The 15,713-nt window shown below is 44.1% G+C and overlaps 1 protein-coding gene across 2 annotated transcripts in view; it reads left to right on the top strand.

The window, feature by feature from the left end:
- TCF20 (transcription factor 20) overlaps window positions 1–15,713 on the top strand; it is a 99,196-nt gene that overhangs the window by 46,648 nt on the left and 36,835 nt on the right. The window lies entirely within an intron of this gene.

Raw genomic sequence — 15,713 nt, 5'->3', positions numbered from 1 at the left:
AGCTGTCCCTGCATGTGAAACAGGTAGCATTTTAGAGAAAGTTACCTTGGAGGTCTTGGATTTCAGCCCTATCCCTATCAACCTAAAGTCAGCTACCAGAACTTCACGACTATATTTCTCCACATCATTGGCACTGCATGTGCCACGACCTATGACTCCATCCCAGCATTATTTACCAAGCTTTCTAGATGACATGTGATATCCACCATCTTTGCACCAGGCAGGAAGTTTGCCATGTGGTCTGCATAATCATGGCAAAACCAGTTGTCTGTGTCTCTAATAATCTAATTACCCATTACCACAACCTCCCCGCACCCCCCGGTGCACTTTCTTTGTGCAAGAAAGTGGTATTTGTTCATCCTTCAAGGAATGGGTCCCTTCCCAGGGATCATTTCCTCCTTCCTCGGAGTGATGTCCTCCCTCCCCAATACTCCCTATTGTCCATGACTACTGAGGAGCTGTCTCTCAGGGATATGTGATGCTGCTATCATGTCCTGTAAGGTCTCATCCACAAACTCCTCTGTCTCTCAGCTTTTCCAGGTCAGCAACTTTGGCTTCCAGGGAACAAAGTTGTTCCTCGAGGGCCAGGAGCTCATTACACTGGACACATAAGTTGTGACCAGCAGGCCAATAGTCATATATATGACACTCAGTGAAATAAGTTGGATAACTCCAACACCCCTGCTGGCTTTCTACCTGCGTAACTGTTCCTTTTATTGTCACACGGTTGCTTAACTTGTGTTTGTGCTTCACTTCTCTTTACTGAGACGCTTTGTCACTGGGGCTTCTCCCTGCACTCGGTAGGGATGTACGAAACACCCACCTGCTGTTCCGGGGGGGGGTGTCTGCAGGGGGGGGTGCGATCCGCCCCTCCTCCTGGAATCCTCACTGGCTGGCTCTGCTCCGCCGCAATTCTGCGGACCTGCTGGCTGGCTCTGTAGCGCCAGCGATACGGCCGCCATTGCCGTACCGCTGGCTGAGGCTGACTGACTCTGGATGCAATTGGCGTCCGCAAATTTAGATTAAGCTAAATGCGGCTGTAAATGGCTGCATTTAGCTTTAACAAAGGGCTTTACGGCTGCAAATGGCATCTGCTACGCCATTTGTGTCTGTGGTTTTTCACACGATAGGCTAGATTAGGATCCTAAAACTAGATTAGGATGTAAAGGTCCTAATCTAAGACCTTTACGGCTGCAAATGGTGTAGCGGACGTCATTTGTGTCCTGAGTCACTCAGCCTCAGCCAGTGGTATAGCAATAGCAGCCGTATCGCTGGCGCTACGGATCCGCTGGGGAGGATTCCTTAGGGAGGCAGAGGTAAGTGCTCCGTTCCTCCACGGACTCTGGAGGCCAGATTCTTTTGAATCTGGCCTCACTGGGGTCCGTGGAGGAATTCTCCGCCATCCCTAGCACTCGGTGAGCTGGGCTCCCTCATAAAGCCTGCCTGCTGTTATAGCCCTGGCTCGCTTCCCCCAACTGCTGCTGCAGCCAATTAGGTTAAAAGACCACATTTAAGAACAGAGAGAGTGTGGCTTAACTATTGGATTAACTATCTAGAGTCTTCACAACATATCACATGAAGGACCTGAACTGCCTTTTTTTTTTTTGCATTGTGAGCAGTAACGTTAACAAGTTATTTATCATCTTAGATTGATCCCATAGTTAGAACATTTGTCTAGGTATTTTCAGCTTTTTTAAAGCAGAAAAGGCGAAGTCTGGTCACAACTGAACATTTTAATCTTTGACTTTATGTCATAAAGGAGACTCCTGAAGTCAAGAAGGGGGAATCCTTGGCATTAGTGCAATGACACAGTTTTTGCATTTCTGGGAGTTTGCTGCCATCTGCTGGTAGTTTGATGTAGGACAGTTTATGATATTAGACACTGAGAGATTGGGGGAAGGTGTAATAAACATGTATTATATTATTTATCTTTTCAAAATCTCACCTTTCCTTAAAAAAAATCAAAGCCAAATAATCAACAGTCAAGGGGAAAAAAACAATACAAATAATTTAAAAGCTATCCTGAAGTGCAATGAAACAACAACAGTAAAATAAATAGCAATAAACCCCAACAGCACAACCAGCAGAAAACAATAGGAGCAGCACCAAATAATCAGAAGTGTATCCAGGAATCACAAACTATCAAAAGTTTTCTGAAATAGCCATGTTTTCAGCAGATGATAAAATACTACCAATGATGGGTGAAGTAATTTTCTCACTAGACCCCGAAATACAGAACATACCAACGTCAGACCCCAGCTTCAGAGTTTAAAAAGGTCTTAAACACATCCTCCAGGTGCTTTTATAGTTCTATTGGTGGTTCCATTTAGGCTGTAATCCTATACCCACTTACCTGGGAGTAAGCTTCATTGAAGTCAGTGGAATGTCTGAATAGATATATATAGAATTCTGCTGTATTTTGCATAGTTTTAAGATACTTCTGTTGTATTGGCAGGGGCATTCTCCCTGTGGGAAGAAGTTCACTCTAGTTCATTCAGCTTCCTTATTTTGGAATTTTTGTTTGTGTAATGATAGGCACACTCAGATGGGTTGGTTTGAAAGATGCCCTTTGCTGCATAACTAGTAGAGTAGATTTTTTGCAATTTTCTAGGAAGCATTTAGCTGAAATATAGTATGAAGGTGTGAATGGCCAAGCCTATCCAAGAAGGGATTTGAAAACCCAGAGGGCAGTAAAACTGAGAGGCTATTGATGCTAACTGCAGCTCCTGAGTGAACGTCTTTGGGAGCATGTTCACACAAGTCAGCACAGACAGATCTTCGTATCTCCTCATATCTCCTTTTCAGTAGAATCAGTTTGCATATTGAGCAACAAATTATCACGTGCAAGCATGAACTAGGGTACAAGCATGAACCAGCCAGCTGTGCAGAGATTGAGCCCAGATTTGTAGTGGTTGCTAACCAGTGATAGCCTGGCTCATAGTTAATTTTGATATTGCTTAATGTGCAAATTGCTTGACAATTCTTGTTCAGTGTCACAATCCATATATTACAAGGAATGTGTCTCTGTGTTTGTTTACTCTCTTAATGGTTCCTACTGGACTGTGTGAGAGAAAGTAAACAGGCTGCAACTAGATAGTTTGAGGTAGACAAATTTGCCCCCTCATCCTAGACCCTGGTGACTGTAGTTTCTGAACCAGGTGACAGGTTTTGCCAACTCTATCCCAGGCTACAGCTCTACAGTGGAAGCCATGCCTGCCTATATCTGCATAGCCCTGCCTCTTGTTTCCTTTCTTGGTCATGTTAGATTGAGACTAAAGAGTGGAACTTGGGAACTGGCTTGCGTGTGTGTGCGTGCGCGTGCACGCACATGTGTAGATACTGAAAAACTGTGTTATAGGGATACTTTTTCAATCATTTCAGTAGGCTTTGAGAAAGCTATCTTGAATGGTGGCTCAGCACAGTCTAGAGGTCTAAGAATTCAGCATCACAGAAGACTGGCTTGGGATCACCAAGCACTTACCTGTGATGCTGTGGATAAATAGCTCTGGCACTGTACTTTATATGTTCCTGGTTCTTGTAGTATTGTGGGGGATATGGAGTTAGATGCACATTGGGAGACTTGGGTCAAATAACCAGGGTGAGCAGTGAGATCTGCTTTTCCTGACTTCTTGTTATGTTTATGTCCAGACCCTTGTCCATTTCACCTTTCTAGACATATCACATCGAAATGACAACTGTCATTGTGATGTCACAATGAGTTTTTAAAAAAATCTGCATGAGTATTAGAAGTAGTAAGAGTATTCCTCAGTAACCAGTGGTTTTTCCAATAAAAAATCCAAGATTTTTATTTAGTGTAAAAGAAATCTGCCCTCTGCACTAAGAAAAGCTGAGTTCTAATTTATGTACATCTGATTTGCATAACTGTACTACACATAGAATGGGCCAGTACAGGTGTGTTTTTAGAAGATATAATTCACTGCTTAGCAAAATAAAAGGAAAAAGTTTTGGAGAAGGAGTGATTTGTTTTTAGATTGTGAATGCCCATAGAGGCTATGGAGTCAACACAACATCATCAATTCTTATTTTTTCAAACTCACATCAGCAGTGGACTTAACCACCTTTTCTATGGCTGTTCTATAATATTATAGTGTTCAGACTTCTGCAATAGAGCTATGGTGATCCCCCACCCCCCTGGTTTGGTTTTTGTGTCAAAATGTAGGTATTTCGAAGGAGGATAAACTTTTCTCAAAGTATTTTCAACATTTATTGACTCCAGCCCTACCCCATAACATGGTTTGATTATGGCTCAATTTTGGCATGGCTTTCTGATCACAAACATTGAAATTTTAGCTATGGCATGGTTCTGATTTCTTTGCACCATCTGGGCCAGGCCTGGTAGAGTATAATGTCAGCTACAGCTGCACCTCTAATAGTGTCCCAGAAAATCAAGTGCTGTTGCAATTTATTTATAAATTTATGAGACACCTCTTGGTCCAAATAGAGGGCACCCAAGGCAACTTCTTTAAAAAAAATGGAAGGTATCATTAAGAAGTTGAAAGGGAGACCCAAAAGGGTCAGATCTCTTCAAGATTCAGATCTCTTCAAGTATAACTAAACGTTATACGCTAGTACAATAGAAGCTCAGATACAATGTATATCACTGACTAGGAAAAGTAAATGAAGTCTAACAGGATCCTGGTGTGTTTAACAGTATTATGGGAGCTTTCAAAGGCAAGAAGGCTTCCTTTAAAAAGACAAAATCTTCCTCAAATTATGAAAATAAAATAGATCCAAAATTCTGAAAAAAGAAATGTAAGTTTGTCAATAATGGAAGTGAAAAATGACTACGGAAACATATTGCTAAAAACACTGAGGCAAATAATAAACATTTCTTTAAATACCTGAGGTACAGGAAACCAGCTCAGTAGGGAGATTGCAGAGAAACAAAATGTATTCTAGTATTGGCCTTCACTAGAGAAGAATTTGGACAGGTGTTTTTTTTTTTTAATTTTGTCCCCCAATTTATGGTTACACAATACAAAGTGTAAACAGTAAGGAAAGGAATGATGGAGGCAAGGAAGAAGGGGGCTTGGAGTTGTCCATCTGGTGTTGACAGTGATAGGTTGCACGTTCAAATATGGAAAGGGAAGTGAGGTCCTCAATCCATTAGATGATTGTGACAGAGACTCGTCCTTCCAATGCTGTAGTACGAGACTCTTAGCAAACATGAGCACTCTTTTGAGACACTTTTATTGGCAATCTGGTAGATCCCAAAGCACAGGAGTATAATTTAACAATATATGTACATCGGCAAACTTCAAACTTGTCTTTAGAACAAGGTTGATATGTATAATGACTTCACTCCAGAAAGGACTACATAATATGGGCCAAGTATGCAAGATCAGTGCCACATTCCCAGCACCTTGCTGTTGGGGATAAGTTTTTCTTGAAAAGTCGTTGCAGGGTCCAGTAGGCACATAATAACAATTTTGATGTATTAACCTTAATTTCAAGTCGAGAGAGACAGAATGCACAGATGCAAGGGCAATTTTTTCACTACTGTTCCTGTATGGGATGTTTATTTATTTACTGCATTTATATCCCACCTTTTTTCGTCTTGCAAGGAACCCAAAGCAGCTTACATTATCCTCCTCCTCTCCATCTTATTCTCACATCCTGTGAGGTAGGTTTGGCTGAGAGTCTGTGACTGGCCTAAAGTCACCTAGTGAGCTTCCATGGCCAAGTTCCATTCCTCCCTGACAAGATCCATGTTAAATTTAGTAATGTTCAGAAGATGCCTATGTTTGGACAACCTTTGGAGGCGGGGGCACCCAAAGAACTGTCAGAGGTAACAAAAGGTGAAGTTCTAGGGTTAATTGAATAATTAACAAGTCCCCAAGGTTGGATGGCGTACACTTCAGAGTTCTTAAATAACTCAAATATTAAATCGTTGACCTTTTTAAAAAATATGAAACTTGTCACTAAAATTAACCTCCTTGCAAGGGGATTGAAAAGTAGCCAATTTAACACTAAGGTACCCAGTATGCTCAGACTGTGGTGAAATATAGTTACCTCTGAATACCAATCGCTGGATGAACAGGAGAGGGCTGTTGCCTTAATGTTATGATTGTGGGTTTCCTGGAAACATCTGGCTGGTTTTCAGAATTAGAATGATGGTATAGACTTGCCTCCCATAAAACTTGGTACCCTCCAGATGTTTTGGGCTACAGTCCCCAGCATTCCTGACCATTGGTCAAGTTGACTGGGTCTGATGGGAGTTGAAGCTCCAAAATTCTGGGGGGCACCAGGTTGGGGAAAGCTGGTCTAGATTCTAGATAGATATTTGCTCCTGTCTATCATGTCTCCTCCTGTGTTCTTATGATGGAAAGCAAGAAGGGAGAGAAGCAGCACAGTGGACGGGAGCAGGCTATCTTTTAGCTGTTACTGGTACCCTATCTGGATGGGAGTCCAGGATGCTGATTATCCTGGCCTCTTTCAATAACTGCTTGAAATGGTAGTAGAGTGCACCAGCTTGGTTTCATGAAGCCTGTATCAGCAGCAGTGGATATCTGTGGGATAGCTTTTTATTTATGTATTTATTTAAAATATTTATACCTGGCTTTTCCATAACCTGTTCAAGGTGGTTCACTGCAAACATTACATACAATAAAAGATAGATGAAATAAGCAACAACAGCGAAAGAGACAGCAGGTAAAATAGGTTAAAGCCAAAGTTTCATATGCCAAGGCAGGTAAAATTAGCAGTTGGGCAGGCCAAATATTGGTCTGAAATGAAATGGAAGGGCATTGGAGAGGGGACAAGGCAGACCTCCCTAAATAGGTAGTTCCAGAGCCTAGGTGTAGCCACAGAAAAGGCCCTATCCTTCATTCCAATGAAACACACTTCAGTTGTTGTCGGGATGCCCAGCAGGGTCTCCATAGAAGATCTTACTAAAAGGCAGCTTTATATAGGAATTGCATGGCTTACCTCCTGGCCAGGCAGTCTCTTCCTTGCTTTCCTGGAGCTAGCAGGGACCAAAGAGAAAACAGTGCTGATGATACCTCATTGGGACTGGGAAGCCGTTTTATTTTGAAGTTTTTTGTTAAAATGACAATATCAGCACTGATTGTTGTTGTTGTTGTTACTACTACTACTACTACTACTAAAATTTATACATAATTTCCCACTGTAAAAATCAGTGTCAAAGTGACTTACACATGCACAGATACAAAAATCCATCATTAATATAACAGAAAAAAGACAAACTATAACCAGCACAATAATGCAAATAAAAATAAACACCGTAAAACATAAATTAAAATCAATCTAATTTGAAAAGTGTTTATCCACAATACACAAAACCCTCCCCTCCCAAGTCTAGAATGAACACCACAAAAGCAGTCTGCAACATTGGGTCATAACTAATGTTCAGATACCTGGGAAAATAAGTACATCTTTGCCTGGTGTTGAAAAGATGACAGCGGCAGTGCCAGGCAAACCTCCTTGGGGAGCACATTCCGTAAATGTGAGGCTATCACAGAAAAGGCTTAAGAAGCTTAAAAGGCAATGTAACTGAGCTTATTTAAAGCAGAAGGCCGTATGGATCTGCTATAAGGGTTTTGCTTACAATAGAATAGATAGATATAGGAAGAATAGCTAAGAGAGTCAAAGATTAGCTCTTATAGGCTTGATCAAAGATTGGTTCTGTAGGTCTGATAAAAGATTGGGTCCATGAGCCTATTTGAGCCAGAGTGAATTCTGGGAAATTATTTATTGGGTAGCTGAGGTTTTTGTTTTTTTTTAAACTTCGGGAAAGAGAGATGTTTACAGGGAAAAACCTTTTTTTAGACAATTGCCAACTGCAAGGTATGGAGACAGGATGCTTAAGGTGAAGTTGGGGACTTTTTGAGTTTCTTTGGAATTATCAAACATATCAATGATGTTAGTAGATGCGAGGCACTTAGATTTAGACTAAGGGGCTTAGAAAGAGCTAGACCACCTTATAATAACCAAGCATCAAGCTCGAAACATAATAGTTGCCAAGTATGGTATTAGGTATAATAACTGGCACAGGACTAAAAATATAAAAGGAGGTTTTACCTTACGGGCAAGGCCCTACCTTCTATCCTGACTCTAAGGGGATTTCTTCTTCTCTAAGGGAGAAAAGCTGCCACCCCCAAGCTTCTCTTGCAGGGTGCACACAGAGAAGGGCCTTGGAAGCTAACCTCGGGGACCAGGTCAGTTCATACACAGGGACCCGTGGAGGGGGCACCACTATTCCAGTGACTTAGGGCAGAAGGAGATACGACAGGAGGAGGGGGTTGGGACATCAAAGTAGAATGGGCTACAGGTGTGTATACACTGTTCCCCTTCTACCCCCCTCCTCTAGCTCTCATGTAGTTGGTAGCTCTTCCACTGCGTCCTCCTGTCTTGCGGTGCTGCTATTTAACGCCAGATCGGTTTGCAATAAGACCATACTCATTCACGATTTGATCGTGGATGAGAGGGCCGACCTGGCGTGTATTACTGAGACTTGGGTGGGTGAGCTGGGTGGGGTCAACCTGACTCAGCTCTGCCTTCCTGGGTACTCAGTGCAGCACCAACATAGGTTGGAGGGCCAGGAGTGGGGGGAGTTGCCGTAATTCATAGAACCTCCATCTCTATCACCAGGAAACCACTCCATCTTGGAGCAGGCCTTGAGGGGTTGCACCTGGTGTTGGGCCACAGAGACAGATTGGGGATGCTGCTGGTGTACCGCCCACCCTGCTGCCCAGCATCCTCCCTGACTGAGCTGGCAGAGGCAGTCGCAAGTGTGGTGTTGGAGGAACCCAAGACGGTGGTTCTGGGTGACTTCAACTTCCATGCTGAGGCTGTCTCCGGTGTTCCACCTCAGGAATTCATGGCCTCCATGACTACCATGAGGCTGTCTCAGTATGTCATCGGCCCAACTCATGAAGCAGGGCATACCCTTGATTTGGTTTTTGCTCCAACTTGTGAGATGGGTAGTCTGAAGATTGGGGGGCTCCAAGTAACCCCATTGTCATGGTCAGACCACCTCCTGGTGAGATTTGAACTTACAGCATTACTCTCCTCCTGTGGGGGTGGGGACCTATTCGGATGGTCCGCCCCAGGAGACTGATGGAATCCGATGGATTTCTGAATGCTCCTGAGGGTTTACCGGTGGAGAGAGCTGGTGATCCAGCCGAGGTGCTAGCCTCACTGTGGAACAGTGAGATATAGAGGGCCTTCAACTTGATTGCACCTGAGTGCCCTCTCAGGCACCGTGGAGCCTGTTCTGCTCCCTGGTATATTGGAGAGCTGCAGTCAATGAAACAGGCTGGACGTCGGCTAGAGCGCAAATGGCGCAAGACTCAAAGTGAAGACGACCGAGCACGCTCTAGAGTGCATAATCGTGCCTACTGTGTGGCAGTGCGGGCAGCAAAGGTTTATTTTGCTGTCTCTATTGCGTCCTCAAGTAGCTCTCCAGCAGAGCTCTTCCAGGTGGTCCGGCGGTTGTTAACATCTTCCCCAGTAAATGGGGCCCTGGCCCTGTCGAGGACCTGCTGTGACGTTTTTGCATTGCACTTTGAAGACAAAATTGCTTGTCTCTGCAGCGACCTTGATGCTGTTGTTAGTACAGTACCAGTCGAGGTGTCTGATGCCGCCATCTGCCCAATTTTGTGGGATCTGTTCCAGTTGTTACGGCCTGATGATGTGGACAAGATGCTTGCAGTAATGCGACTGACCACATGTCCTCTTGATCTCTGTCCTTCCTGGGTAATAAAAGCTAGCCGAGGGGGTGTGACTGGGTGGGTCCAGGGAGTGATAAATGCTTCCCTATGGGAAGGGGTGGTCCCTGCTATCCTTAAGGAGGTAGTAGTGCAGCCGGTCCTGAAGAAGCCCACTCTGGACCCAACGGTATTAGACAACTACTGCCCAGTCGCAAATACCCCTTTTTAGGGAGGGTACTTGAGAGGGTCGTGGCAGACCAACTGCAGGCACTCTTGGAGAATACTGATTATCTAGACCCATTTCAATCTGGGTTTCATCCTGGTTACGAGACTGAATCAACCTTGGTCGCCTTGATGGATGACCTTTATCAAGAGTGGGATGGGGAGTGCAGCCTTGTTAATTCTGCTCAATCTGTCATCGGCTTTTGATACCATTGACCATGGTATCCCCCTGGATCAACTCCATGGGATGGGTATTGGAGGCACTGTGCTACAGTGGTTCCGGTCCTACCTATGGGGCCTATTTCAGAGAGTAACATTGGATGACTATTCCTCGGCCCCTTGACAATTGAGCTATGGGGTGCCGCAGGGTACCATCTTGTCCCCAATGTTGTTTAACTGGGCTGGATGAGGGCCAACAAACTGAAGCTGAATCCTGGCAAGACGGAAGACCTGTGGGTGTGTGGTTCCCGAGTCCAGGAGATAGGCTCTTTGCCTATACTGGATAGGGTTGCACTCCCTCTGAAAGATCAGGTCCGTAGTCTGGGAGTACTCCTAGATCCATCATTGTCACTGGAGGCCCAAGTGGTCGCGGCAGCTCAGAGTGCCTTTTACCAGCTTCGACTGGTTCGCCAGCTACGGCCTCTCCTGGACAAGGATAGCTTGATCACAGTGGTACAGGCATTAGTAACCTCAAGACTGGATTATTGCAACGCGCTCTATGTGAGGCTGCTCTTGAGGCTTGTCCGGAAGCTGGAGCTAGTGCAGAATGCAGCAGCTTGGCTGTTGTCGGGAGCTGCCCCTTTTCAGTGTATAACTGCTTTGCTGGGGTAACTGCACTGGCTGCCTATTCGCTACCAGGCCAGGTTTAAGGTATTAGTACTAGTGTGCAAAGCCCTAAACAACTTGGGACCAGGATACCTGAGAGAGCGCCTCCTTCCTTACCAACCTGCCCGGTCACTGAGGTCATCAGAGGGCATGTTCCTGGTGGTTCCACATGGATCTAAGGCCTGGTTGGAGTCCACCAGGAAGAGAGCCTTTAGTGTGGTGGCCCCCTTCCTGTGGAATTCCCTGCCTTTGGAGGTCAGGCAGGCACCAACATAGTGTTCCTTCCGGCACCTCCTGAAGATGTTGTTATTTCAAGAGGCCTTCCTTGCATGACCAGCTGTGGTTTGTTAAATTCCACTTTGTTGGGGTTTGCCTTTTTTTTTTAATGTTTTAACTTTTTTAACCTGTTGTTTCATTCTTCTATCATGTTGTTCACCGCTCTGAAATCTTCTGATGTGGAGAGGTATATAAATATTGTAAATAAATAAATACGAGGAGAGGTGGTCCTTGAGGTATTAGGGTCCCAAGCCATTAACTTTTTTTTCTTTTCTAGCAATATGTCCCTTACAGATAGACATTCAATTTAAGCTGTCATTAATATTATCATCGCCTTCAAATTCCAAGTTCCCTTCCCTTTCTTCCCTTCCCCCGTCTTTCCCTTCCTTACTGTTTGCACTTTGTGTTGTTTAACCTTAAATGGAAACCTAGCCCCCCAGTAAAAACTGTCCAACATCTTCAGTGAAGGCCAAAACAAAAAATTTATCTGCAATCTTCCTATTATCCCTCACTAATCCTTTGACACCTTTTCCAGCTGGCTTCCTGTACCTGATATATTTAAAGAAATGTTTATTATTTGAACTAGAGAACCCTGAAAGCAGCGGATGCTCAACTTCTCTCTACTTTTGACCTCCATTTACATCATATGTGTGCATACCACATTACCTAGTGTGAGCGCTGCAGATGTTCTCCCTGCCTCCCTTAGCCATTTACTGCCAGAGGAGTACTCTTATGCAGCCAGCATAGTAGTGCTGTTTCCTTGTCTTGAAATTGCAGCACAAGATTATCTCAGCTGCCGGGATCATTGAAGGAGGACGTGCAGCTGAGCTAGAGTGGTGGCAGGCTCTCAAGTTGGGGAAAGTCAAGGATAGTTGCCCCTTGTCAAAGTAAATGGCAACTCTGAAGTAGAGGTGCTAAGATTAAGTGGCAGAATCTCTGGTATGGGCCAAAGGTTAGGCCTCTTTATTTCTGGAAGTGTTCCTTTTCTTTCTGCCAAGATTGTGGAGTACGTTATGTGGATCTTTGTGCCCTGTTCACTCTTGAAAGAAACAGATGGCTTCAGGTCCCAAGAGATTGAGAAGCTGGAGCTATTATGTTGCCAGTGGACTGTGGAAAGCAGCAGCATCTGCCAGATTGGAGACTTGTTTGACAGCAGGGGAGCTGGCAGCAGTAGCAGATGAGCTCTGCCTGGCACAGTCAGTGGAATTGCAGTTCAGTAGGAAATTACATTTGTGTGGGTGGTGGAAGGTAACCCTAGTGCTCTAGCAGGTTGAGCAGACTATACAGGGGAAATCACAGCTCCTTTCACTTCGTTCCTCCGTTATTATTTTGTTATTCCCCCCCTTCTGGAGTGTATTTAATGGATGTAGAATTCTTTGTAATTTGGTCAAAGACTGAGGTAAATAAAGAACTGGGTAAAAACAAACAAGCACACTTTGTGAGAACTTTGTGTTTTAGAATCAAATATTATTGGCGTGTTAGCTGTTTTTCTAGAAAATTTGGTGAAATGAGTCTTCAGTCACAGGAAAGCTTATTGTAAAATTTTAAATTAGAAAAGAAGACTTTCATTTTTACTTTCTCTTCCTAGTGTTGTGAAATGCCCTGCTGAAACCCTTAAGGTTTAGGGCGCTTCCAGACAGAGGGCTCCTAGTGCTACCAATCAAAATACATGAATGATCTGGAATTAGGAGTGAGCAGTGAGGTGGCCAAGTTTGCTGATGACACCAAATTATTGTAGATAAAACAAAAATGAATTGCACAGAGTTCCAAAGGGATCTATCCAATCTGGAAGAATGGGCATCAAATGACAAATGTGGTTCCATATAAACAAGTATAAAGTGATGCATGTTGAGACATAAAATCCCAACCTCACATATATAGTCAGGGCCAGAAATATTGGAACAAGGATGACTGTTTTGGCAGTTGGCCTCTGTACACCACCACATTGAAGTTGAAAGGAAACACACCCAGATGGGAGCGAAGTCAGGACTTTCAGCTGTAATTCAAGGGGCTTGACAAAACTGGGGCACTAACCATTCAGGAAGGACAGCCAGTGGCATACACACACACCCATCATTGGTGGCTCATAAGTAATGGAATGCATGGCCAGGTGTGGTCTGTTTCCTGGGTACCCCATGACCAATCAAGCCGATAACAGGTCTGGAGGTGGTTCTGAGTGTTACATTTGCATTTGGTAGCTGTTCACTGGAACGCCCAACATGAGATCCAAAGAGGTGTCCGTGCGAGTGAAGGAGGCCATCATTAGGCTGAGGAAACAAAATAAACCCATCAGAGAGATAGCAAAAACAGTGGGAGTGGCCAACACAACAGTTTGGAACATCTTGAAAAAGAAGGAATTAACTGGCAAGCTCAGCAACAGCAGAAGGCCTGGAAGACCACGGAAGACAACGAAAGTGGATGACGGCAGAATTCTGCTCATGGTGAAGAGGAACCCTCTCACAACATCTAGCCAGGTCAAGAACGCTGTTGCGGAGGTAGGCATGTCATTGTCAACATCTACATTCAAGAGATGGCTTTATGAATGTAAATACAGAGGCTTCACAACAAGGTGCAAACCACTGGTGACGCTCAAGAACAGACGGGCCAGATTAGCCTTTGCCAGCAAACACCTAAAACAGCCTGCCCAGTTCTGGAATAAGATTCTTTGGAATGATGAAACCAAGATTAATTTGTACCAGAATGATGGGAAGAGAAAAGTATGGAGAAGGAAAGGAACAGCTCATGATCCAAAGCTTACCACATCATCTGTCAAACATGGTTGAGGCAGTGTTACGGCATGGGCATGTATGGCAGCCAATGGAACCGGGTCACTGGTGTTTATTGATGAGTAGCAGGATGAATTCTGAAGTGTATAGGGCTATACTTTCTGCTCAGATTCAGCGGAATGCTGCCAAACTGATAGGACGTCGCTTCATATTGCAGATGGATAATGACCCAAAACATACAGCAAAAGCTACCCAAGAGTTTCTCAAGGCAAAGAAGTGGAATGTTCATCAATGGCCAAGTCAATCATCTGATCTCAACCCAATAGAGGTTGAGTTTCACTTACTGAAGACAAGACTGAAGGCAGAAAGACCCACAAACAAGCAGCAGCTGAAGGCAGCTGCAGTAAAGGCTTGGCAAAACATCTCGACGGAGGAAACTCAGCATTTGGTCATGTCCATGGGTTCCAGACTTCAGGCAATCATTGGCTGCAAAGGATTTTCATCCAGGTATTAAAGGCAATCCTTACATTTGAAATGATGTTGGTTTGTTCCATTACTTATGAGCCACCAACGATGGGTGTGTGTGTATGCCACTGGCTGTCCTTCCTGAATGGTTAGTGCCCCAGTTTTGTCAAGCCCCTTGAATTACAGCTGGAAGTGCTGACTTTGCTCCCATCTGGGTGTGTTTCCTTTCAGCTTCAATGTGGTGGTTTACAGAGGCCAACTGCTAAACCAGTTATCCTTGTTCCAATATTTCTGGCCCTGACTGTACGTCAACGGGATCTGAGCTAGTAGCCACTGACGAAGAAAGAGATCTTTGGGTTGTGGTGGACAGCTAGATGAAGATGTCAACTCAGTGTGCACATTCCATGTTAGGCATAATTACGAAAGGAATCAAAATAAAACTGTCAGTATCATACTACCCTTATGGAAATCTATTGTGCAACTACACTTGGAATACTGTGTACAGTTGTGGTCACCGCACCTAAAAAAGAATATTGTAGAGCTGGAAAAAATGCAGGAAAAAGCAACTAAAATGATCACAGGGGCTGGAGCAACTCTGCTATGAAGAAAGGTTACAACCTCTGAGACTGTTTAGCTTAGGAAAAGGCAGGTAAGGGGAAGCAAGATAGAAGTGTACAAAATTATGCATGATGTGGTGGATAGGGAGACATTTCCCTCTCTTGTTTCCTAATACTAAAACTTAGGGTCATCCCATGAAGCTGACTGGTGAGAGATTCAGGACAGATAAAAGGAAGTACTTCATGCAGTGCATAGTTAAACTATGGAATTTCCTACCACAAGATGTAGTGATGGTCACCAGTTTGGATGGCTTTAAAAGAGGGTTAGACTAATTAATGGAGGATAAGGCTATTAATGGCTACTAGTCCTGATGGCTATATGCTACCTCAGGTATCAGAGGCAATATATTTCTGTGCACCAGTTGCTGGGGAATGTGGGCGGGAGGATGCTGTTACACTTATGTCCTACTTGTAGGTTTCCCACAAGCAGCTAGTTGGCCACTGTGTAAACAGGATGTTGGATGTGATGTATGCTTGGTCTGATCCAGCATGGCTCTTTTTATGTTCTTAGGAGCTATTCCATCTTTCCTTCATTAACAGGTCTTCCTCGACAAGAAAAAAGATGGAAGTAACAGTGAGAAAGCATGGGAGGGGTATAAATAGATGATGACATCTCCCCCCCCCCCCCCGTAAAATGTTGTGAATGAGGCTGGGCAGTTGTACAATAAAAGCCTCGCCTGAAGCACCCTTAGAGGATGCCATGCAGTGATTGCTCCATTCTCAGCAAGAAACAATATGAGGAAGATGCATGTTAGAATGTCATTTCATCTGTTGCGCTCTACCTTCCAGGGAACAGCCAAGAGTGGTCCTGTATCTCAGAAAGATTAAACAAAGTAGAGTTGAATTAATGAAGAGTAGAAAACTGGGGTCTGCATAAGTGGTCTCATTAC

Source organism: Heloderma suspectum, chromosome 7, assembly GCF_057233095.1.
Source record: "Heloderma suspectum isolate Gila_16-S chromosome 7, 16-S_ref, whole genome shotgun sequence".
NCBI lineage: Eukaryota > Metazoa > Chordata > Lepidosauria > Squamata > Helodermatidae > Heloderma > Heloderma suspectum.
This window is presented reverse-complemented; position numbering and strand designations above follow the sequence as displayed.